This window comes from Chinchilla lanigera, unplaced genomic scaffold, assembly GCF_000276665.1.
Source record: "Chinchilla lanigera isolate Chin_1 unplaced genomic scaffold, ChiLan1.0 scaffold00024, whole genome shotgun sequence".
Taxonomy (NCBI): Eukaryota; Metazoa; Chordata; class Mammalia; order Rodentia; family Chinchillidae; genus Chinchilla; species Chinchilla lanigera.
The window spans coordinates 5483169-5506332 of NW_004955425.1; the positions used below are offsets into that span (position 1 = coordinate 5483169).

Consider the following 23164-nt stretch of genomic DNA (forward strand, 5'->3'; position numbering starts at 1 on the left):
GTGATTCTTGTCTTTGGCTCTGTTAATATGGTGTGTTACATTTATTGATTTGCATATGTTGAACCAGCCCTAAATTCCTGAGATGACTCCCACTTGGTTATGGTGTATAATTTTCTTGATAATTTGCTGCATTCTGTTTGCTAGTATCTTATTGAGGATATCTGCATCCATGTTCATTAGAGAGATTGGCGTGTAGTTCTGTTTTTTGGTTGGGTCTTTCTCTGGTTTTGGTTGCAGGGTAATACTTGTCTCCAGGAATGAGTTAGGAAGTATTGCTTCACTTTCAATTTCGTTGAAGAGTTTGAAGAGTATTAGCATTAAATCTTCTCTAAATTTCCTGTGGAATTCAGCAGTGCGACCATCAGGACCGGGGCTTTTCTTTGTTGTTAAATTTTTAATACATTTTTAATCTCATTAACTGATATTGGGTTATTTACAATTTTTATAACTTCTTGATTCAGCTTTGGTAATTCATATGTATCTAGGAACCTGTCCATTTCTTCTCTGTTTTTCATCCTATGAGACTACAGATTTCTGAAGTAGGTATTGATGCTCGTCTGAATTTTCACAGGATCTATAGTGATTTCATCCTTTCCTCACTGCACGAATTTGAGTCTTTTCTTTCCTTTTTTTGATAAGCTTGACTAGGGGCTTATAAATTTTATTTATTCTTTCAAAGAACCAACTCTGATTCAGTAATTCTTTGTGTTGTTTTTTAAGTCTCCCTTGCATTAATTTCTGCTCTGATCTTTATAGTTTCCTCCCTTGTATGGGCTTTGGGCTTGTCTTGCTCTTCTTTTTTTAGAAGCTTGAGGTGCAACGTAAGGTTGTTTATTTGTTCTTGCTCTATGTTCCTGATATGAGAATGCACAGCTATAAATTTCCCTCTTAGGGCTGCTTCATTGAGTCCCACAGGTTCTGATATGTTGTGTCTACATTCTCACTTAGTTGTAGATACTGTTTAAGTTCTTCATTAATTTCATCTGTGACCCATTGGTTGTTTAGGAGGGTGTTATTTAAATTCCATGTGTTTATGGAGTTTTTAAAGTTTCTTTTGCCATTAATTTCCAATTTCATTGCACTACGGTCAGATCATATTCATGGATAACTTCAGTTCCTTTTCCTTCCACTTCCTTTTCCTTCCACTTCCTTCTTATTCAAGCATGTTCTTGGCTGGTATCTATGGTCTCGTTTACAGAACACGGGAGCCATTATTTACCAATATCTTAGTTTCAACTTTTGGTCCTTATTTAACATGGTTGTACAGTGAAGCCTGTAGGTAAATGACTTGCAATTATCCTTGTCAGCTTTTCCAGGCTATCAAAAATGATAGTTATCAATCAATAAAACCTGTTTTGCTATATCTCCTTTCACTTAGAGTGAGACCTTTGATCCCTGGACAGGCAGAGTGAGCACATCTCCCCAGCTTAAAACAACCACGAGAAGATAGACTTGTAAGCCCTGTACAACCCTGAAGAGTAAGGGATCAAACTGGGAAAAAGAAGCTATGAGGTAGAATAGGAGAAATAAAGATAAAGAAGGGAGACAAGGAAAATTATAATATTGTTGTTTTGTTTTTGTGAGATATGGTCTTTCTATGTAGACCAGGCTGGCCTGAAACTTGCAGCAATCTTCCTTCGTCAACCGCTTCATCCCTTCTTGTGATTACAGAGAGGCCACCATGCCTGACAATTTAAAAAATTATACTTTAAGAAGACTGCAACTTCAGAACACAAAGTTATCTTCTCTGTACACTTTAGGCTTGTTCACGCTGTTTTTCTTCCAGGCCCATTAAACCCTTAATCCCTTAAGGAAACAATAAGCCCATAAATTAGTTTAGATATAAAGTAAAGGGCAGAAACCTGACCTTAAGAAAGTCAAACAGGGTCAAAGATTCTAAGGAATGTTTTTAGGCATAATATGCTAGACCACCCATTTTAAAAACAAACAAACAGAAAAAAATACAATGGACTGGGCCCTACCTCTCCCTTATAAAGCAGGCTTAACTATCTTATTCCCCTTTAAAACTGAAGACACCAAGATAACAGTAAGTAAAGTAACTTTCAAACTTTTCAAGGACATTGAGTTACCAGATCTTACAGTGTCCTGTTCCAGAACCCCTCGGATCAATTTCTACCAGTTTCCAGCCATTATCCTAACCCTATATTTATCTGGGTTCCAGAAAAAGCAGAGCCTCTCAGACCATCTCGTAGTGAGATCACTTTTCTTAGAAAGAACAATCATGTCATGAAAACCAAATTTTGTCCCTTAAGCCATAAGGATTCCTCTGGAGCTATGAAGCCAGGCCTGACCTCAGCCTACCACCACATCCCGAAAAATGATGTCCATCTTTTTGTGAGCAGGCCAGTCTGATTTACCTCTTCAGATCTATGCCTTCTTCAGTTCTTTAAACTATCTTGTTGCTCTTGTTTATCAGGGGCCGGGGTTCATCTTTGTCAGAGCTATGCCCCATATCCACTCATTTTTTTCTCTTATTTTTCAGTTAAAGCTTTTTTCCAGTAACTTTATGCTGAATGCCTCAGTTTTAATTTCCATTATTACTGAAGCAAGGACCCACACTAGCTAGTGCCAATTTACAACCCTTGTGTTCTACACAACCAGCTTCTCAATCCTTTTGACTGCTACCCATGACATGCTTACAAGGCACAGTTGGGGTATGCAGAAACTGGCCAACTGTGATTTTTTAGGTATATGTCCTGTTTTGCAAGATGTTGCATCATAAAATTTTAAAAATCAAAATATACAATCAAGTCCAAGTGAGTTCATTTCATGGTTTTGCTCTTCCCTTTTTATGGGGGTGTTGGTATAGAAAAAAGATCTTTTATTTCCCTTCTATCACAATGGTATAATTCCCAATCTTACAGGCCATTGTACAATGCTATTAGTTATTCTCCATGAAGTGTATCCCACTAAGAGACAAAATAAATAATTTTTAAACCTTCATTCTTCAGTCCTGAGAGTTTTTACAAATAACAGGACACGTGTTGAAATAAATTACATACTTTAAAATCTGTCAGTAACAACCATTTTGTATAAAAAAGTACTCAGAAACTGTTACAGTGGCAATTCTTTAGTTGATAGTAGAAATAATGTGTGAATGCCTATGCTAATTTGAGGCAATTTTCAAGTTTCATGACTATATAAAATAGTTAAGAAGGATTCAATAGGTACTGTTTGCAGGAGGGAGTTGTTGGTGGCATTTCTTGTTATTTATTATATCTTAATAGATTACTATGATTGAAATGCATGAAATGCTGAACATGCTGAATATTTTATATGCTATATGTTATGATAATAAATTTCATAAATCATAGTATTGATTGAGTTTGGGTTTTAAAAGTAAGGCTTGCTATTCAAGTGAGTATCATTCATTATTGCCTGCCCTGTCAAACTAAAAAAATATAATAGCTATCTTCATTCCCATTTTTAAAGCAAGATAAACACAAAATATTAAAATTGATCACAAAATGTTAAAGAGAACTTGCTTTTTTAATTGAATTATATAATATAGTAAGGGCTTCCAGTGAGAAAGTCAATACTTTCACGCAGACATCAGAGCCTTATTCAACATTCCCTATTATCAATGCTTGGAACATTCTTGGTTCCATGTTCACTGGTAAATGTGCTTCAACTCAAGCTTCTGCAGGTTTCAAGTGTCAAGGGGGGTAGTTAAAAGTCTCTTGTCTTTAACAACCTACTTTAACTTGCAAACAGATGAAACCTACTTAAATAAGTTTACATTCTGTTTTTACATTCATCTCATTTCTTACATTGGGAAATTTTGCATTTATATACATGTTTCTCAGGAAGATGTAGTCTTAATTTAGTGCCTATCACATAGTAAGCCCTCAGAAAAGTATGAAATGTGTGTGTGCGTGAATGTGTGTGTGTGTGTGTGTGTGTGTATGTGTATATATGTAACAGTACCTTAGTCACATATAGGGTTAGCTCTGGGACACCTGCAATATCAAAATCTGCTGTTGCTCAAGACCCCTATTTAAAATGGTGCAGTATTTACAAATAACTGACAGGTCTACTCTAGCTTCACTGGGCAAGTCCTTCATTATCTTTGTCATGTCATTTTTTATGTGAGTGAGTATTTCTGATTTGATTTTCTCTATAACCTCATTCATCTATTTTATTACTTTTACTGCTACCATTTCAGGATCTTCAGGGGTGTAGCTTCTGATTTCCTCCACTTCATTGTATCTTGGACTATCCCTGGATGTGGGGGAGGTCTGGGGTTGCATCTTGCTTCTGCATCTTGTCATTTTCTGGTTTTAAAAATTTGTTTCTTTTTTATGCTTGTAAATTGCTTAGGGTAGGTAGCTTTATCACTGGTATCAAGGAAATATCTATTCTTCAGAGATGCCTTATAGATATAGATATTTCTTGGTCTTTTTGTCTGTTCCAAGATCCTACCTTCCCAGTTTATTAAGGATGAGGAAATGCTATCTATTTGACTCAGCACCCAGTCCTCTGGTATTGGACTATGGTGACGAATATGACCTCAGACCATCACTGTGTTGCCATATGAAGGAGAACAACTGGTTATAACATGTATCACACCATGGCTATAGTAGTACAATTCGCAATAACAGTAGCATCAAGCACAGCCTGGAAACCGACAAACTGTGGTAACTATTAATTTTGTACCTTTAACCATCAGAGCAAAACCTACAGCTATATAACAAAATGTAACATAAGCCAGGAATTTGTATGGAATGAGTTTCCCTTTCATAGAGTTGATTTTACCCTCTGTATGGGGGGGCATGTATTTAAGAAGGCTAGGCGACAGAGAGATAAATGAAGAGAAATATAGTAGAAGCAAGGCTGGAGGACAAAGGATGATTACCCAAGTTTTAGGGAACTGGAGCAGAGGACAGCAGAGAAAAAGAAAGAGAAAGCAAAACAGTATTGAAACATACCAGAAAGACTAGAGACAATGTTTACTCACATGGAAATATCAAAAAATCAAGAAAGACAAAAAGGGAAATGAAACAAACCAACCAACAAACCAAAAACAATAAAATTATTCTGGTTTCCACATCTGTGGTAGTGTTCAAGTCAGTGTCCAAAAGTGCAAAATTGTGCTGAGTGACCCTGCCAAGTCTGCAAGAGGATTAATGCTGGGTACAGGGCTGATCTTGGCCTCCAGACATAGGAGCTTGGGCCAGTGTTCATCCAGCAACTTTCTGTATGTCCTTAGCCTCCTGCCCACATCTCTTTACCCTATTTATCTGCATTGCTCTCTCAGTTGCTGTAACACCCTGACAGAGATAGCCCAGGGCTGCTTCCAGTCCCATGAACAGTTGGCTCCTCCCCATCCTGCACAACCTCCTCTGTTCACCTCTCTGTGCCCTCATACTGTTTATTGTAGGATGGGGGTGGGGTGCTGTTGCCACCATGGAGACAGCCCAGGCCTTTTCAGTACCCCTACAATCTCTGCTCCATCAGGGAAATGCCAGCCTCCCATTCAGTGTTCCACAGAGGTCCAAGGTTGCTTAAATCTCACATGTCTGCTTCCCTCCTTCAAGCCACTGATCGCAGGACAGGAAGGATTGTGCAGTTCCACTCACTACTTTCACTGCCTTCAATGGTGACCCTAACCTTGTTGTCACTAGAGGTTCAGTGAACTGCAATGTCACATGACAAAAAGACAGAAAAACAGGAACAAAACAAAACAAAAATACCCTAGTGGCCTGTCATAGAGGGAGCAGTTTCCTGATCACTCGCCCCTGTGTGTACCGGTGAAATTTGCTATGAGGCTGCAGTGTCCTCTGCGTGTAGGAAGGCGAAAGTGGTGAGAGGCCTTATATCCCAAATCTATCCTGTGTGGCATAATTTAGCCACGTTATTGTAGTCCATCATTTCTTTGAAAACTTCCCAAAATGTGGTTTGTGCTCTGCACAGGCAGTAGTTCTATTGGCAGCCCCGTGGGCTGGTTCACTGTTTATAAAGTCCTGTGTCTATGTTTTCTTTGAGCTATAAGTCTTATTTTGTATTGATTTTACCATCAGGATGTATGTCCCTCTCTTCTAATTACTTGTGTTTTCAATTGATTTTCTCTGAGTAGCTGCAACATGGCTCCTCCTCTATTCAGCCATGTTGAATCCCCTCTTGCTTGTAGTGACGTTTAAAGCCAGAACCATCTGATTACAGAGTCCGTGCACTAAGTAACCACCACTTTAAACACTTTCAGTGAGCATTCATATTTCTGGTTTCCTCTTTATTGTCTTATAAAGGCATTCAATAAAACACAACTTTATGCTTAATTGCAGCCATTGTTTTGCCAGTTACCAAGGATCCTTTGGTGATAAAAGAGTAAATGTGGCATTTAAAATCTAACCTGTATTGGCAAGCACCCCAAAAATGCTGATAGTATTACTGAGGGAACCAACCATTTGGGACTCTACCTTCCTAATCGTTTCTTAAGGGAACATGTAATGAATCTAATTGGGAGCATCTACTTGATTCCCTACAGGATTATGTCACATAAACCTAAGCAAGAAAGGTACTAAAATCAATAAATGAGAGAAAGAGTTGAACATAGAGAGCTAAGGGCAGGAGAGCAGGCAGGACACTGACTTTATAGCCTAGAAGGAAATTCTTCAGCACTTTTGGGTAGCTGGGATACATGCAAATGAAATTTACAGTTTGGTTGTGGAAACTGAGAGCACATGTTTTGCTTTAGACATGGATAGTCTAAGCTACAGGTATTTCTGTGTGTGTCAGTGAAAGATGTGTGGTGCTAATGTGTTCCAAGGGCAGCAGTGCAGGCAGATCTCAGGCCGTGCAGAGAATCTAGGCCATATGACTGATGAAGAGGATACTGAAGACTTCACTCAGCTATCATTTGTCCCTCAAAGAGTTCAGTTTGAAGAATTAGAGGATGTTTTCCTTTTCTCTTTTTTGATAGGTGGAGAAGACCTGATGGGGCTGTATATTAGAGGTAGAATAATTAGTGAGCAGAGACCTAGAAATGGGAAAATATGGTATACCCAATATGAAAATTGGGTATGAAGATTTTCTTCAGTCAGAATTTCAGAAAAAAAAAAAAAAGAAAGACTAAGCCAGAATAATAGAACAAGACCAAATTATGTAAAATGGGCTCTAGGACATGTGGTCAGGGTAAGCTATAGTAACCCAGAGTAGGAAAACTAGCAATGCTCTGAACTTGGGTGGAATAAAGAGAATTTTCTTTTCTATTTTGTTGGTTGCTGTAATAATACAGTAGCCTCTTTTATCTGTGGTGTCTGATTTCCCGTGGCTTCAGTTACCTGTGGTCAACCACAGCTTAACAATATTAAATGGAAAATTCCAAAAATAAATAAGTCAGAAGCTTTAAATTATGTGCTGTTGTGAATAATATAATGGAATTGTTCACAGGTACTGGTGTGCCCAAGGGTCACTTCCAGGCTCTTGTTGTCCTGTTCAAAGAATTGGACAAGTGGAGAATGTAGAGGTTTTATATTTATTAAAGGTAAAAAATAGGGAGAAAAGAAGGAGAAGTATTCTGACAAGAAATATTCTGCAAATGAGTGTGGGAAAAGAAAATATGCCCTGTAGATGGAGTAGGCCACTGTGAAGGAAGGCAATGGCCATGAGGCCAATGGCCACCATCTTTTATACCTCCCCATTCTGATGTTAGCTCTAGGGTGCCTATCAAAAATCTGCTTGATCTTGTGCCAGAATTGAAGATAGTATTCTCTGATTGGTATTAAGTGCAGGGCTCAGAAGATATTCTGCATGTGTGTCCTGGTCGTGACTTTTTACAAAAAAATTATTGGTTCATATTTGCCATACATAGTGCTTATATTCATCATAGGGAGTTAATTCTGTCTTTTTCCCATTCCCCTCTCCTCCCTTCAGCCCTTCACCTGCCATTTACAAAAGCTTGTTTCCATTTTTTCCATTTCATTCATTGTTTTTCATCCTTTTTCCCTTCCCCTTTCCTTGTTCCCTTTTCCATTTGAACATGGTCTTCCTACATCTCAATATCTATCCTCCATTTTGCTTCTTATTTCTCTTCAGGTTTCTCCACAAGAGAAAAAATGTGATATTTAAATTTGTGTATCTTTTTTTATCTCACTCAAAATTATGGTATGGAGATATATCCATTTACCTCCAAATGACTCACGTTTATCCTTCTTTATGGTAGAGTAGTACTCAATTGAATATAAATGCCACATTTGCTTTATCCATTCATCTGTTGATGGGCACATGGGCTGATACCAAGATTTAACTATTACAATGGTGCTACTATAAACATGGTTATGCATATATCTCCCTGGTACTATGCTTTGAACTTTCAAGAAGATGACTAGAAGAGTAATAGCTGAGTTAAATGGAATTTCTCATTTTAGTTTTTTGTGGAGTCTCCACACTGATTTCCAAACTGGTTGTACCAGTTTACACTCCCACAAACAATGGAAAGTTGTTCCTTTCTCCCCACAGCCTTGCCAGCATTTGTTATCGATTGATTTCCTGATGATAAACATTCTTTCTGGAGTGAGATGGATCTTAGTGTTGTTTTAATTTGCATTTCTCGAATGACCAGTGATGTTGAACATTTTTTCATGTATTTATTTGCCTTTTGTACTTCTTCATCAGAGAAGTGTGTATTCATTTCAGATGTCCATTTTTGAATTGGGTGTTTGAATTTGAGGGGTCCGATTTGTTCTTTACATATTCTAGATATTAGTCCTTTATCTGAGGAGTAGCTGTCAAAAATTGTTTCCCACTCTGTGGATTGTCTCTTCGCTCTGATGATGGTTTCTTTTGGTAAAAGCTTTTTAACATGATGTGATCCCAGCTGTTGATACTTTGTAATATTTCCTACATGATCTGGGTCCTGTTCATTAAGCCCTTGCCTACATTTGTCTTCAAGAGTTTTATCTATTCTATCTTCCAGCAGATTAAGTGCTTCTGCTTTTATATTTAGATTTTTGATCCAATTTGATTTTAGCTTAGTGCATGGCAACAGATATGGATGTAGGTTCAATCTTTGGTATGTGGAAAGCTAGTTTTTCCAGCACCATTTATTAAAGAGGCTATCTTTCAGGTGAAGGTGTTCGGTCCTTGTGCTTGGAGTTACTTCTGCACCTTGTATTCTGCTCCATTGATCACTGAGTCTAGTGTGTGTGAACATGTGCACATGCATGTGTGCATGCATGTGTTTTGCCAGTATTATGCTGTTTTTATCATGGTAGCTTTGTAGTATAACTTCAGATTGGTGACTGTGGTGCTCCCTGTCTTGTCTTTGATGCCCAGAACTGCTTTTGCTATTCTGGGTGTCTCCTAATTCTATATGAATTTTTAGGATTGTTTTCTCTAGTTCTGTGAGGTATACTGTTGATATTTTGATTAGGATTGTATTAATCTGTATAACAGTTTTGAGAGCATGGGCATTTTCACTACATTGGTTCTGCCTATCCAAGAATGGGGGATGTCTCTCCATTTTCTGATATCCTCTTCAAGCTCTTTTTTCTGATACTGCAGTTTTCAATGTATAGGTCTTTCACTTCCTTGGATTGATGTCTAGGTTTTTCAGTTTTCTTAATGCTGTTGTGAAAGGTGTTTCTCTAATTTCTTTCCAGTGAGTTTGTTATTCATGCACAGGAATGCTATTGATTTATAATAGTTATTTCTCTTTGAGATATAAGCTAAGTGTAGATAATGGGTATTTCTTTTTCCAGGCAATGACATCTGGGAGTACAGACAAACTCACCGATTCAGGATCAGTCTGATTCACTTTCTTCCGGGTATGACTTTTTAAAAAAATAAAGATTAGTATTGTAAGAGTAATAAAGAAGTCTTAACATAAACAAATACGTGGAAGAAGATTCATTCAAAAAATAAACATTCCTAGTAAGGTACAAATAAATAGTATTCAACCCTTCTTAAAAGTATGAACTGAAAGATGAGGATGACAGCTTTGGACAGCAGAGAAGTTGAAAGAGGCTCAAAACACCTTGGTAGACTCTTAGAGGAAATGTAAACCACACATTCATCTAGATTTACTTCCCTGTTTTGTCATCCGTGTTAAAAGTATACATTACAATGGAGTGCATTTCTATCTCTAGTTTCTTTTCTTTGTATTTGAAATCTAAGCTATCATTGGATATCTTTGCTAAATGGTATATTCTTTTGTTTTCATCATTGTAAACAGACGAAGCTATATTTACAGCCAGCTAGTGAACTGGAATAAATTTGGTTTAAAATGATGTTCAGGGTTATTATAAAGTGTGTTGAGTGTTTTAAACAGAACAAAAGCAACCCAAAATAATACCCACGGAAAATTGGTGTGCTACTAACATCACTCATTCACAAAAAAATGTCTATTTTAGAAAATAGAAACTCTACTTTAGATTTAGTGCTATGCATAGCTAGCTGCTCCTAAAAATAGTGAGCTGTTAGCAAATTCATTAATTAGGGTCATGTATATAGCAATATCTGTTTTCTTAAAATGAGACCTTCTTCTATTCATTATTGGCCTATTATAAAATAGACAGCTCTGCCTTTAATTGCACAAGCATGCAGTAAATTATAGCCTTCAAATTCTCTAATTTAGGTCAAGATTAGTGTGCTTCACAACTTAGCCACAATAGAATCTTGATGAGTTTAATCTTAATGAATTGTGACAGAGATTCCTCACATATGGGATGCTAGCTCTGATGATAGATACTGAAATGATCAGCACTCTTAGGCAACCAGTGTCTTTTTCATAAGCCTTTCTTAGGTGATGAGTGACAGCTAATAGAACTGAAGCAATGAGGATCAGTAGAAATTTAAATAAATGTTTTGATTTATCAGTTTTCATAAGAACCTAAAATATAAACATCACATGATTTTTACAATTAATGAATTATTTTTTGCAGTTCTGGGGATTGAACCCAGGGCCTTCATAGTAAGTTACACCCCCAGCCCTATTTATTTGCTTATTTGATTTTGAGATAGGCTTTTGCTAAGTTGCTAAATTGCTTGGTCTAAGCTAGAATGTGTGGTCCTCTTGCCTCAGCCTCCCAAAGTGCTGGGATCTCTGTAGTGCTCTACCATGCCCAGTGGGAACCCTCATTCTTGTGGGACCTTTCTAATAGTAAAGCCATCCTTCAAAGTCAACCTTGCTTCTCAACCTTGGTAATAAAGATTTTAGAGCTGATGCCTGAATGCTTCCCCCTAAGGTTTTGATTTATTGGTCTAGGGTGTGGCCTGGACCTTGAAATTTTTACAAGTTTCTAAATGAAAGAACCAGCTGAGGTTTGCAGCTTTGCGAGTTTGGCGGTAATCCCAGAGCTGCTGACAATTTTCTTTTAAACTGAATAATTCCGGGCTGGGGATTTCGCTCAGTGGCACAGCGTCTGCCTAGCAAGTGCAAGGTCATGAGTTTGATTCCCGGTACCAGAAAAAAATAAAATAAAACAAAAATAAATTGAATAATTCCATTTTAGGTAGTCAGTGAATTGTGATGAATCTTTAGAAAATAAATGCCCAAACTGGACCTTCCTTGGATTACTGGAACAAGAGTTTCTGAAGTGCACTTTGGGCATGAGTACTTTTTATATCTCTTCTGGTGGTTTGAATATACAACCAAGGCTGCAAACCCCTGCTTTATAGTTACTTAGACACAGTCATGTGCCACTCACTCCATATAGACATATTAATTGCTTATCTGTTGCCAATAAAGTCATAAAGAAAAGAGTTTTGTTTTGGCTCATAGTTGTGGAGGTCCAGGGTCAAAGGGCTGCACAGTGACAGTTTTCCTGCTGGCAGAGTCCTGCAGTAGTATAGGGGTAGTAGTAGTATAGTTTCTTCACTGCAAGAAGCAGTGAACATGCATGTGTATGCATGCCTCTTCTGGTCTTTTCTTTCCCTCTTCTTATATACCCACCTAGCTTCATTCATGAGGGCTCCACCCTGAGGACTTAATCCTAATCACTTCCCAAATCCCCCACATCTACTCACCATAGGTGGAATAGGTTTTCATCCTCTCAATACCTGCATTATCTTTCTGTCACTATAACAAAATACCTGAGCTAATCAACTTTAGAAGAGAAAAGGTTTATTTTGACTCATAGCTGTGGAAGTTTCAGTCCATAGCCAGTTGGTCCTGTTGCTTTCAAGGCTGTGGTATATGGCAGCATATCATAGCAGCCTTGTGTGGTCAAGGAACCTGCTCACCCAGGGCAGCCAGGAAGCAGACAGTGAGAAGGACTCTAGTCCCATAATTGCTTCAAAGCCATGCCCACAGTGACCTAAAACCTCCTATTAGGCCCCATCTCTTAAATGTTCCACCACCTCTGGGTAGCAACAAGCCGAGGGCCATGCCTTTAATGCATAGTTTAGTGCAATTTGCATCAAAATTCCAGCAAGTTTTTGTTTATAGATATAGACAGCATTATGCTAAAATGTACATGGAAAAGCAAAGGAACTAAAAGCTGAAATAATTTTGAAGAGGAACAATAATGCAAAAGAAACCTGTCAACCTGGTTTCAAGGATTTTAGGACTTATATAGCTACTGTCATCAAGATTGTATGGTATCAGCAGAAGAATAGACACGTAGGTCAATAGAACAGAGAAGAAATTGACCTATACAATAAACAACTGATGTTTTGACATAGGTGCAAGAGAAACTCAATGCAGGAATTGACAGCCTTTTCAATAAATGGTATTGATCAATCCTTAAGCAAAAAGGCAAATTTCAAGGTGAACTGGGAATACAGCTCAGTGGTAGAGTGCTTGCCTAACACTGGTGGGTCCCTTGTCAACCCCCAATGCTGAAATACACATCTAGTGACCATCAACCTAAGACATGTATCTTATATAAAAATGAGCTCAGAACAATTAATTACTTAAATGTAATACATTAAAGTTATGAAAGTTTTAGTAAAACACATAGGAGAACATCTTCATAATGAGGACTAGACAAGAACTTTTAGACTTGACACCAAAACCATGATCCCTAAAAGGAAAAACTGGTAAATCAGATTATACCACAATTAAACACTGCTCTATGAAAGACCCCACTGAGAGAATGAAAAATGAAATCAGAAAGCAGGGGAAAATTGCTAACCAAAAGGACTAGTATATGGAATATAAAAGCAACTCTCAAACATTAAACTGGGTGTGGTGGTGCACACCTGTAATCCTCGTACGGAACAGGAGGATCATCAATTTGCAACCAGCCTGTGCTACATAGCAAATTTGAGGTCAGTATGTCTCAAAACAAACAAACAAACAAAGAAACAAACAGATAAACATTAAGACCTAATAATCCAGTTAGAAAATAAGCAAAAATCATGAAGAGACACTCACCAAAGTGTATATACAGATGGCAAATATATAAGCACACAAAAAGATGTCCTGCATCATTAGCTGCTAGTGAACTACAAATAAAGCCACAGATATTACCATATACTTAACAGAATAGTTGAAATAAAAAGTAGTGATGCTGGGAGTCATGGTGCAAGGTGTAATTCCAGCACTCCAAGAGGCTGAGACACAAGGATCACAAGTTTAAGTCTAGCCATGGCAATTTAGCAAATTCATGAGACTCTGTCTCAAAAACAAAAACAAAAACAAAAACAAAAAAGGGCTGTGGATATAGTTCAGAGTGAAGGTCCTAGATTCAGTGTCTAGGATGACAAAAAAAAAGTGACAGTGTTAAACACTAATAAGAATGAGGAGAAATATGGAGCACTTATACATTGCTGTTGGGGTTGTAAAATGGGGCAACTGCTCTGGGAAAATCCTCCCCTCCCTCTGCTGGTGCTGAGAAGCAAATCCAGGGGCTTGCATACACTCCACACTGAGTTACAGTCGAGCCTGACAGTTTCTTTTGGTACAATAGTTTTTATATATGATGACCATGTAACTCAGCAGTTGCATCTTGAACATCTATCCAAGAGAAAGAAAACTATGTCTGCACAACATCCTGTATACGAACATTCATAGCAACCTTACTAAAAATCTCCAAACACTGGTAACCACTCATGTCTTTTAATATGCAAATGGTTAAATAAACTGGATGCTAAGATGTGGATATGGTTTGAAAGTGTCCTCAAAGTGCTCATGTGCTGAAGTTTAAACCTCACTGTGCTGGGCATGGTGGTGCAAGCCTGTAATTCCAGCACTTGAGAGACTGAGGCAGGAGGATCATTGTGAGTTCAAGACCAGCCTGGGCTACAAAGTGAGCTCAAGGCCAGCCTGAACTGCACAGCGAGACCCTGTCTCAAAAAGACAAATCAAAAACAAAAACAAAAACAAACCACCTCATTGTGGGTGTAGAGGTGCAGGCTTTGGGAAGTGGGTGAGGATTAAAGTCATCAGAATGGAGCCCATGATTGAGTATTGATGTCATGTTATTATAAGAAGAGGGGTAGAGACCACAGACATACATGTGTTATGTGTGCTCCCTATCTCTTGATATGTGATGCTTTGAGCTGCCTGGGACTCAGAAGGCCATTATTAAAGTCCAGTGCAGTGGTGCATTGGTCACTCAGGAGAGTGAGGAAGGAAGGTTATATATTTGAGACTGACCTAGGCAGCTTAAGCCAAGGCAGTTTAATGACTCCTTGTCTCAAAATTTAAAAAAAAAAAAAAGGCTAGAGATATAGGTCAGTGGTAGAGTGCTTATGGAGCATATGGAAAGTGTGAGGTTCAATCTCCAATGCATATAGTTGTACACCATTATCAGATGTACTCCTGAGACCTTGGATCAGAACTGTGAGCCCAAACAAACTCCTTTTCTTTATAAGGTACCCTGCCTCTGATAATTCATTATAATAACACAACACAAACTAACATACCATGCTACAATCATACCATGGATTATTACTACTCAGAAAAAAAAGATGTGTGTCGTGCAAACTACTGACCCCTGCAACTAACTGGATGGACCAGCAGAAAATTTTGCAGATAGGAGAAAAAGTCAATACCAAAAGATTACCTATTACACAATTCCATTTATATAACTTTGTTGAAATAACAAAATTATAGAAATGCAGAACAAATGAATGGTCACCAGGAGTTAAAGGTAGAGGGGAAATAAACTAGCTTTAAAAAGGCAATAGTGGTGAAAATGACAGCCAGACATGGTGGTACACACTGGCAATGCCAGCATGTGGGAGGCTGCGGCAGGAGCACCTTGAGTTTGAGGCCAGCCTTGGCTACATAGTGAGCTCAAGGGCAGCCTGGAGGACATAGTGAGATGTTGAAAAGAAGGAAGGAAAGAAAAAAAGAAAGAAAGAAAGGAAAAAAGAAAAGATTTATTTTGTATTAAAGCCAATATACTGGTTGTGACATCATACTATATTTTTGCATTATTATCATTAGGGAAAACTAGTTAAAGGATACTTGGGATTGTTCTGTATTATTTCTTACAACTGCATGTGAATCTACAATTATTTCAAAATTTAAAAAATTGATATTAGCCAGGCCTGGTGGCGCACACCTGTAATCCCAGCACTCAGGAGGCTGAGGCAGGAGGATCATTGTGAGTTCAAGACCAGCCTGGGCTACAAAGTGAGCTCAAGGCCAGCCTAAGCTGCATAGTGAGACTGTCTCAAAAAGACAAAAAAAAATTGATATTAAAAAATCCCCATATTCTCTAAAGAAAGTAGAAGGGAATAAGAGGGAGGGGGAAGGGTATAAGGACAGGTAGTATGGTCAAAGATATAAGCAAAATATATGCAATGCAATCCTTCCAAGTGTGAAACTGGGGGAGGGGACAAGGAAGGTCATGAGGGGGGTAAAAATAATCAATATGTTATGTGCATTTTCAAATCTACCAAAATAAAACTCATTAATCTATATAACCAACAAAACCCATGAAACCTCAGGGTTCCAAAAAGCAAAAAAGCCTTCAACCCCATAAATTTTACTATATCACCTCTCCTCAGTAAATTTTTTACCATTTCTTATAAAATCAAAATACTAAAAAAAAAAATAAAAAAATCAAAATACTTACCAGTGCTTGATTGTGACTTGTGTGGTCTAGTCCAGTGATTCCCAGCCCTGGAAGCCTGCTAGAATTACATATGGAGCTGATAACAAAGCAAAACAACAACAAAAACACTGATCCCTAGACTCTTCTCCAGCTCAATTGGATCATGATCTCCCAAGGCTACTACACACTCATTAACGTGTTTGATTAACATTTGTCTCCTCACCAGACTATAGGCTCCATGAAGGCAGGAGTTATTGCTTTCCATTATATCTCCAGCACATAATTCAGGGCCTACCACCCAGGAGGCATCCAGTAAGTATTATGAAGCAAATGAATGAGTGAATATGTGAATAGAAATGAGAAAGCAGCATCTCCCTCCTGTCTCTTGGTGCCTTCCTGAACCCATGGGAGGGATAAGTTGCCTTCCATGGTTTCATATCCATCTCTCCAGGGCTCCATTACAAAATTACAATAGCAATGACAGCATTGTTGCAAGGGAGATCTAGACCCTAAGTGTAAAATCTGGCAATGATGACAGTGCCACTGTCTTCACACTCAATCAACAAATTTAATGTAAGTGAAACAGAAGCTGACAAGGAGGCTGAAATGATACATTCTCTTACTCTTGCAGAAATAATAGAAAATGTTTTAAATGCAGCTAAAAAATATTAAAGGCAGTAACAAATAAATGAAAAAAGATTTTAGAAATGAGAAAAGCTGGGGAAAGGGACCTCCCAGTCTTTGACCTAATAATGAAATTTGCAGAGCCCCCACCCATCTCATTTTGCAACATCCCCCTTTTGTGAGAGGGGTTCACTTAATAAACAAGTAAAATGATGCCAAGAGACATTGAATTCAGGCAATTCCAAGGTATTCTTAGGGCTTGCATTGATTTTGTCCTGCTGCCCCCTCCCCTGCACCTACTGTCTCCCATTGCTTCCCTAAAGGTTAGGGCAACGTTTATAGTGTGAGCACAATAACTAATGCTTTAAACAATTGCTTTGAAACATTGCTTGTTGTGAAATTTATAAGACTCATCCCCAAAATCCAGAAGTGGATTTCTTTTAGTTATTGCACTTAGTTTCCATTTCTATACTACTACCTATACCTATTCTGCCTATTGGTGGGAAATGTATTCTTGTTTTTTTTTTTTTTTTTTTTTTTTTTTTTTTTGGTTTTTCTCCGGTACCGGGAACCAAACTCACGACCTTGCGCTTGCCAGGCAGGCGCTTTTTGCCGCTGAGCTAAATCCCCAGCCCCGGAAATGTATTCTTTTTACTTTATTTTTCTTATTTTTGGTGTGGGAAGTGTTTTTCAAGAGCACACTGGAATTGTCTAGGTGCCTAGAGGTAAAGTATTATGGGAAAAAGTGAGGTTTCCCCTTTCACAAGGTGCTACGGAAGTGTACATTTCTGAGCACATTTCTGGTTTTCATTTTCAGTACATTATTCAATAAATTACGTGGGATATTTAATACTGTCTTATTACTGAGACAAAATACCTGCCATACAAGGGGAAAGGTTTTTTTTAAGCTCACAGTTTGTAAAGGTTTCTAGTCCATAATTGGCTGGTGCAAGGTAGGGTGGCTCAGTGGAGGGGCGTTGCAGAGGAGAAACAGTTTATGGCAGGCAGGAAACAGCAAAAGCAAACAAGTAAGGCACAACCACAGCTCTTTCTATCCCTTATATCTTATTCAGGATACTTAAGGCAGGCAGCATTCACACCCTTAATCCTTGTGCCTTTGAGCCTAGCTTTGCATTATGAATCAGTGCCAGTGTCACACATTCTTGATCTAGCCACCTGTACAAAACCCCCACCTATGACTGCATGAGGCTTTGTGGGGACATCTAGGCACAAGCCATAACAAACATCTTATAAAATAGGCTTTGTGGGCTGGGGCTGCAGCTCAGTGGTACGGCATTTGTCTAGCATATGTGAGGTCTTGGGTTTGATCCTCAGCATCACTACACAAAAAAGTCTTTGCATTAGATGATTTTATGCAACTGCAGGCTAGGGTAAGTGTTCTGAGCATATTCGAGGTAGGCTAGGTAGCTTACAATGCTCAGCCTTTAAATGGATTCTAAGGAACTTTCCATGATTTTCAGCAAAAAAATTTCCAAAAACTTATCCTTACATTTAGTTGTAGAACATAGCTTGTCAGCATTTTTTCCAAAAGGCTTTGCAATAAAAACTATTTTAAATGAAGTTTCAAACTTTATAAAGTAGAGGTACCTGAGATATAAATAGAGAAAACGTCTATAATCCCCAAAGTCTGGGAAGCTGAGGCAAGAGTATCATAAATTCAAGCCCAATCTGGATTATTTAGCAATTTAGTTGACGCTGTATCAAAACAAAAAAAAATTTTAAGAGAGCTCGCAATGTATCTCAGTGTGAAGGCTATGGTTTCAGTTCCCACTACAGGAAAAAGCAAAGTATTGGGTGATGCCAAAGAAAAATGATTAATCAACTTAATTAGTTTCTTCTGATTCTTAATTAGTGGCTTTTAACTGAGGGTGATGCCCCCCCCCATTTCCCAGGGTCATGTAGCAACATCTGGAGGTACTTTTGGCAGTTACAAGTAAGGAGAGGGTGCTTCCAGCATCTAGTTGGCCAAAGCCAAGGGTATTGCTAAATATCCTATAACACACAGGACAGTGCTTCATAACAAAGACATACCTGGTCTAAATATCCACAGAGCTGAGTTTGAGAAACCCTGGTCTAGATTGCAATACACAGGGTTTAGCAGGTCTCTCATGAAATTGTTCCAGCCATATCCGAGTGTGCTGGTGTCTCATTCTTTCAGGTGCCAATGCAGTGGAGAGATTGTATTGTGCATACTATTCTGTAAAGGTACTGGTGGAATAATTCTGGTGTGCTTCTTCAAAATCATGCAAAATAAAGGAAGTGTCAGAAATAGTGGCAGTCCTGAGTTACTGCTGTCCTCCTTGTGGCATGGCCTAGATTTGAGGCCTTTGAAGAGTTCATGCCAGAACTATAAATTCAGGTGATCGCACTATGTAACTCTTCCTTCCTTTAGTGCAGGACATTGCCTCAGCTTTCCAATTACTTCTAGTCCAAGACTTGTCTGTAAATGGTAATTGAGGGGTAAGACATGTACTCATTATTTTGTATAATATTGCTACTGCTGTAGTATTTGTCCTTAGAAGGAAGCTGATTGCAAAATACAACAATAAATATTCATAATACATTGAACTACATTTCCTGTTTTTATATGTTTATCTCTAATTGCCTATAAACATTTTATAGACATATTTATATGAGAGACCTAATTAATTTTTATGTTACTCTTGGGAAGCAAGAGAGGGTGGGTATATTATTCTCATTTTAAAAGACAATAATTAAACCTGCCCAGAGTTACACATCATTTGTTAAGCCAGGAGTAAATGGCAGGTGTTGACAATGATGCCATTCAGGCCTGCCAGCTAGTGCAGTTATGTCAATGGCTTTGATTTATCAGATCCTGGTTAGTGACCAGTCATAAATGTCTAATTTTAATGTCTAATATGTACATGGAAAATTATGAAGCGTTGTTGCTAACAAAGAGAGTTCCATTTCTAATGTTTTACCCTTTTAATACAAAAACATAGTATAGAGAAGTAAAAGTAGGAATCATAAATTACAGTTCAGTAACTATTCACTATGGACCCCTTGGTTCCAAGTCCTATGCTAAGTACTCTGAAAGACCAAAGGAAAATATATATCCTTTCCATAGCTTCTATTATGTAGTTGGACAGTCAAGATGTACCTGCAAGCAACATACAGGCTAAAAGACATCATACGGCTTATGCTGTATCAAAATATTTGTCAAAATACTTATATAGGGACCTTCTGTGTCCAGGAAGGACGAGGTGCTTTTGTAAAAACAAAAGGAATTGGACATGGGTCTTGAAATTAGTATTGGTTCAAGTGGCCAGGAGGAATCAGGGAACAGGGATTCAACTAGACAGAGGATTAATGGATATGCATAGTGTAGTGGATTGACAACTGGTGGTCAGCTTATAACCTGAGCTGAATTGAGTAAACGTGGTGCTGGGTGTGGGGGGGGCCCACCTGGGGACTTGCAAGCAGCATAAGAGGCAGAACTGGAAAAGAAGTAGTGAGGCTGTTGGGAGCTGAGTTAGACTATTGGGAGCTGAGAGAGGCTGTTGGGAGCTCAGAAAGACTGTTGGAAGCTGGTCGAAGCTGTAAGGAGCTGTTGGTTCTGTTGGAGGATCTTGTCATGCTGGCTTTCCTGATGAACTGGCTGTTTTCATCCTCCAAGGAGCTCGGGCCCTTACTGGCACTGAGAATAGCTTTGGTTCACTTTGGGGGAGCTCTGGTCCTCACTTTGAGCATCGCTTCCTGGCTCCAGCGGGGAAGATGGAGCACTGCCAGCCTCCTGGAAAAGATTGCTGCATTGGCTTCCCTGATGGGAACTCGGCCATCTTGATCATGGGAGGAGCCTGGGACCCCACCGTTGCTGAAGGTGGCTGTGGTACCTTTCAGGGGACCTCTATAGTTCTTCTGAGCATTGCTTTCTGGCTCCAGTGCAGATCCCTGAACCTGCTAGCACAGATCCTTCATCCCACTGGCACAGACTTCCTAGATTCCACCACTGACCTTTGGGCCTTCCTAGCGCAGATGCGTGAAACAGACCTGCATGAGATATTGTTATGGGCTCTAGGCCTCCAGTTGGATTCATGGGAGGCACTGTTATGGGCTCTAGATCTTCAGCGGGACTCATGTAGGACATTATCATGGAATCCAGGCCCCCAGCTGGATTCCTGGTCTATAGTGTGTGGACCGATTTCCTGCACTCCCTTGTATATGATTCTATGGGTGACTATTATAAATAATCTTATAAAATATGTGTCCTGTATTATACTGTTCTCCCTTGCAAAATATCCCCCAAACCATGATTGGTAGTATCCTGCTACTTTGTGGAAGAGATATAAACTTGAGAGCTCTCAAGTGGTTGTTTTTTTACTATGTGAACTGAAGGGAGAGAAGCTGGACCACAGGACCTAGAATAAGCAGTACAGGATAAACAGAGGGACACTTCCTGGGTTCCTGTCAATACTCCAGTTCCTGATTTCTATCTCTTCCCAAGCTTCAGCTGCATTATTGTAAAATATGTTCCAGTTTCTTGTTGACCAATAGAAGCCAAGTGCTGAGGCCAGCAATCCTATCCAGGGACACAGGAATGAACATAGAAGGTTGACTATCACTAGATCTAAGCCTCATGGCAAATACTGTATTTGCAAACAGACTTGTCTGCAGCTGGCTTTTACGGTCAACTTTAGTTTGCCACCCAGGTTGTGGGTTGGCTAGAGGAGCTCAAAAGGCTGAGGCGAGTGTGTGAGGTGTTGCCCCTGCCATTGAGGCTTTGTGGCCCTGGAGTATTCCTCTGAGACACATTTCCATGGATACACAAACTCCTTGCTCCCTGAGCACTATTTGAACTTTTTAAGGCTTTGTGAGTGATGGTTTGTTGTTTACAGGTCTACTGGATAAAAGCCTATTTTTAATAGATAACTTCCTCTAGATGGAAAATCATTCATTTAGAACCAGACCAACTTCAGAATAGCTGTCTTGGTAAGTGAAGTGTTTGTTCTTAGCACTGTATTATCTTATCTTTTAATGACAGAATGTGATTTGGAATTTTTTTTTTTGTTTCTTATTTTTCCTGACAGCAATGAGTGTGATACTCTAAGTGCCTAAGAACCCTAAAACTTACAATCAATATGTTGCTTATTAAAGTTTTGAAAAATGCACTGGTAAGATTATTTGTGATTCGGTGGACTGAAGATGAAGAATTCTTTTTACTAAATAGTTTTTAGTTACAAATAGTGGTGGCATAAGGATCATAACTAACTGTAATTTCAAGAAGAGCCAACTCTTTTTTTTTTTTTTTGAGTCAACTCTTTTCTCTTACAACCAGTTTACAGAATTTACTTTTCCTGTTCTTCTGTTTTTTCTTTAGATTTTTTCCTGTGATTATGGCTATGTTTTTACGTATGGTCTATTATTTTTTCTTTACGAAATTGAAATACATACTCTGCTCCTTTATGTGTTATATATTATTCTAAAGTTACCCGTGTAAGGCCATTTATGAAGCGTTTTATAGAAAACATTTCAAACAAAGAAAATTAGGAAAAAATACAGTGAGCACGCTAGACAAACCATTTACATTCACGAACTATCAGTATTTCGTAAATTCAATTCATCTTTACACGGGGACGGGGGCATCAAATTAAAGTTTCTTTGACATGTCTACATCAGGTGTTGAGTTGGATTTTCTTCTAAGAAGTCTTAAAGCATACAGCACATTCTGCTATTACAGTGACCACTGAAGAGAAAACAGCAATTTCTGGTAGTTTTTTTAGTTTGAAAAAATTTAAGTCACAAGAAAGCAAGACTTCTTTCATTTTTTAGACGTAAACTAAAGAAAATACCCGACAGGGATACTATAACTCAAAGACCTTTGCTCTCGGTAGACACTCAAAACCCATCGTTGAGCTCAATTTCAGTTATCTTAAAGCCATACGTGACAAACGCATTTTTTCCTAACGTCCCTGGGAAGAGCGGAGTCCTCAGGGTGAAAAAGCCACAGTGCAGAACTAGAGGCGTGATAAAAATCCGCACTGGGGCAGACCGCTTCCTTCTGAGTCTGACTCTTCACTGTGGCCTGGGGCAGAGCGCATTTTAAATTTTCAGCGCCTCACAGGAAGACGTGTCGCTGTATGGCTCGCTAAAATAAAGACGCAGAGCGTCCCTCAGACCACCGCGAGCGTCTGTCGGGCGATTTTCAGGATCCCGCCCGCAAACGTCCCGGATTCCGTAGGTCTAGGTGGGGCTGCACATTCTCGGGGGACCGGCAGGCAGCTCATCCTGAAGTAGCAGGGCCCGGTGACCCCTGCCGGGAGCCAACCTCGTCACCGTCCGAGCGGCCAGGCCAGGGCCGGCTTCTGCGCGTAGGTAGCAGCGACGGCCGCGGCGCGGACCTCGCGCTCTTCCCCGGGAACCGGTTAGAACGGGAGGCGGCAGGAGCAGCGGAGTCGCTGCCTGATACAAGGGGACCCCTCTGTCCAACATCCGGCCCTGGGGAGAAGCCGAGGCCACCGCCGCCGGAGCTCTGCCGGGCCGAACCCCGCAGCCCTCAGACGGGGGCCGGAGCCGCGGCCGTGGCTCTGGGC

The 23164-nt window shown here is 39.3% G+C and overlaps 1 protein-coding gene across 1 annotated transcript in view; it reads right to left on the reverse strand.

Moving 5' to 3' along the window:
- The window catches only part of LOC102029532 (amyloid beta A4 precursor protein-binding family B member 1-interacting protein-like), a 112213-nt gene extending 95964 nt beyond the window's left edge, over positions 1 to 16249 (reverse strand). The window contains exon 1 of the mRNA XM_005385895.2: positions 15990 to 16249. The gene's annotated coding sequence lies outside the window, so the exon portion shown is untranslated. The remainder of the gene's footprint in view (positions 1 to 15989) is intronic.
- Positions 16250 to 23164: the final 6915 nt, after the last annotated feature.